This window comes from Ochotona curzoniae, unplaced genomic scaffold, assembly GCF_017591425.1.
Source record: "Ochotona curzoniae isolate NIBS_2020 unplaced genomic scaffold, NIBS_Ocur_1.0 contig_4612, whole genome shotgun sequence".
In the NCBI taxonomy this organism is placed as follows: Eukaryota; Metazoa; Chordata; class Mammalia; order Lagomorpha; family Ochotonidae; genus Ochotona; species Ochotona curzoniae.
This window is the reverse complement of record NW_024466343.1, coordinates 10,324,547-10,327,748: the sequence shown is the minus strand read 5'-3', so window position 1 is coordinate 10,327,748 and position 3,202 is coordinate 10,324,547. Positions and strand designations below refer to the sequence as shown.

The 3,202-nt window shown below is 36.9% G+C and overlaps 1 non-coding gene across 1 annotated transcript; it reads right to left on the bottom strand.

The window, feature by feature from the left end:
* Positions 1–1,811: 1,811 nt before the first annotated feature.
* On the bottom strand, positions 1,812–1,938 carry LOC121161110. The gene has a single exon (XR_005884628.1). It is a non-coding gene; the product is annotated as a small nucleolar RNA SNORA11 (small nucleolar RNA).
* Positions 1,939–3,202: the final 1,264 nt, after the last annotated feature.

Genomic DNA, 3,202 nt, shown 5'->3' with positions numbered 1-3,202 from the left:
ACTTGAACAATATTGATTAAATCTGAGAGAGTTACTCTTTCATGGTACTCATCATATTCCATTGAGGAGAAAGAGTGAAAATGACCCTCAAGAGTAATAAAGGGTGCAATACTTAATATATATTATAGTTCCAACAGAATGTTTGGCACATGGTAGCAAAGAAATATTGTAGTTCTGATCCCAGTGTCCTGATAATGTACATACTGTGTCCTAACACCTACATGGAAGATCTGGCTTTGAGTTTCTGCTTTCTGACTTTCAGAGTATTCTGTATTTGGCATTTGAGGAGTGAATCATTGGGTAGAAGGTGATTGTGTCATTTTTCAAAATAATAATAGTAATAACAACGAGAAGAAAATCCAAAAAGGGAAAATAGGTACTATGAAAAAAGACTATGCATGGTTCTCTAAATTTTTGCTACTTAAGTAAACTTGGCTTATTTATTTAAGATTTATTTATTTTTATTAAAAAAGTCAGATCTTTAATCCACTGGTTCACTCTGTAAGTGAACGCAATGGCTGCGGATAAGCCAATCCGAAGCCAGGAGCCAAGAGTCAGGAACTTCTTCCAGGTTTCCCACATTTTATCCTTCCCATGGCTTTTGGCCATCCTCTAGTAGTTTCCCATGCCTCATTCAGGGAGCTGTATGAGCAGTTGAGCAGCTGGAAAATGAAGAAGTGCCCATATGGGATCCTGGGGCATGCAAGGTAAGGATTTAGCCGTTGAGCCATTAACATCAGGCCTATAAATTTAGCTTTTAATTTCGTTTCTCCACAAACATTGTTAAGAACACTTATCCAGCTCAATTAAGGGAGTTAAATTTCAGATACAAATGCATTTGCTTTTAATGATTTACCAAATTGCCAATGATAAATATAGAATTAGAGATTTTTCTTATCAATATTTTTATATAAAGGAGTTCAATATTTCAGGATTTGGCTCTCAAAGTTTAGTGCGCTTGTAAAAGCACCAAGAGTGCTTTTTAAAGAAAAACTCAAGATCTCCATCCTGGATTGTCAGATTAAGTACTACAAAATAAAGAACAGAAGATTGCATTGTTAACAATCAATATCTCAACCCCTTTCTCCAGGTCATTCCCAAGGAAAAAGCATCTGTTTGGAATATGGACACTGGATTGACTGTCTGGCACAGTAGTCAAGATACTACATGGGATGCCCAAATAGCATGTTAGATTACATCGGATCGGGCTCAACTTCCTTCCAAGTTTCATATTCATTTTTTTTAAAGTTTATTTATTTTTATTGCAAAGGCAAACATACAGAGAAGAAGATTTCTTGTCAGATGGCTCACTCTCCAAGTGGCTGCAAAGGCAGGAGCTGCACCAACCCAATGCCAGGAGCCAGGAACTTCCTTCAAGTTTAACACATGGGGGCAGGGTCCCAAGGCTTTGGGCCGTCCTTGACTGCTTTTCCAGGCCACAGCAGGCAGCTGGATGGGAAGCAGGGTGGCCAGGATTAGAACCGGCTCCTATATGGGATCCTGGCACATTTAAGGCGAGGACTTTAGCCACTACTTTAAGGAGCCGGGCCCCTCAACTAGTATATCACGCTGGCAGCAAGTGATAGCTCAAATATGGGGGATTTACTGTTGCTATGGGGCACCTAAATTGAATTTTATCCTAGTTTTGCTCTGCCAGTCCTGGCTTTTGTGTCCATATGGACACATTTTTTTTCTCTCTTTCTCTTTCTTCCTGTATGTTTTTCTGCCTTTCACACCAATAATAAATTAAATACAAATACTTAAAAGTTTGAAAAGAGCATGGATACAATTTTTCCCCCCGAAGGGGACCCACATGAGGTCCGTGTGTGGAAAAGGGGTGTAGTTGCTGCGTACTCCCATCACACTGGGCCTGATTCCTGTGAGGTGCGGTGTAAACAGAAAGGCCATTTCTTGGGCCCCTCACTCAAAGCGCACCCCAGGATGCAGTATTTTGTTCCAGAACATTAGTATTAATACAACAAACTACCATGTAGATTTTTGTTTATTATTATCTAACTTGGCAATTTTGAGACTCATATTCAGATTTATATATAGAGGTTTGGTTTCAAAGAAGCCAAAGGAGTCCATGAAAAGTTAAAAGAAAAGTAATAAATGATTACATCTCCTTAATTGAGTGGCATATATGTTATTTTTGTTCATATTTAACTATATTTAGGTGTAGTTAAAATATATCCAATTTATACAGACACAAGCTCAGAAAATATGTTGAAATATTTTTCAAATAGTGCATGTTTAAAAGACCAAAAATAAAAGAAATTTTATAAAAGACCAACAGTAAGAATAGCAATCTGAATAAGAGTTAACAGTAAACATAGGGTAATTTTAAATGGAACATATTTTAAGGGCGAAAATTAGATGAATGATTTCTAAAAAAAAAAAAAAAAATTTTTAAAAAGAGAGAGAGAAAAAAAGAAAAGATAATGGAAGAGCAAGTTACTTAGAAAAGACCAAGCAGGGTAAGAAGTTTTAATAAATAATTGCAGATGAAGAAACTAAATGGTTTGGGTATCTGCAGTTTTCTGGAGATTGAAACAATAATGATGATAAGCACTAAGATAATAAAATGGGAATATTTTAAAACTAGTGGAAACAGAAAAAAAAAAGCTGAAGGAGAGGAAAAAGGACAATAAGAAGATGCCGACAGTAGATTAAAGATGCCATTGTCTTGAAACATGAACAGGTGTAACCAGTTGTAGTTCTTGGGCTAATTCTGAATCCTTGGAAATATCTTCAGGGTCAGAGGTCAGAAAACAAAGCTCTTGGCTTTTGTCCTTTCTCATACATGTCTGCCTGGCAGTCCGTTAAATTATCTGCAAAGGAAGTCCCAGTCCAAACACTTCTGACCTCCTGTGGGATCACTGCACATTCTCATCCACCCGGAAGCCCTTGCTTCTGTAAGAAAGTTGTTTTGATGTATCCCCAGAACATTTCAGCTTGTTGATCGTAAGGGACAATGATGCTTTCCTCTCTTAATGGGTAATTTATACCCCAATTACTCTAGTATTTATTTGCATCTGGAAATAAATGACTTTTTGATTTTCAGGAAATAACTGAAATTTCAGGCTTTGAGCAAAACTGCTAAATATTGTGGCAAAATATTAGGAGCCTTTAAGTGTCAGATGATCCTTGACAACACAAGAATAAGAAGTGTTTTGCACTTTATCACTCGGGATTATTTAGT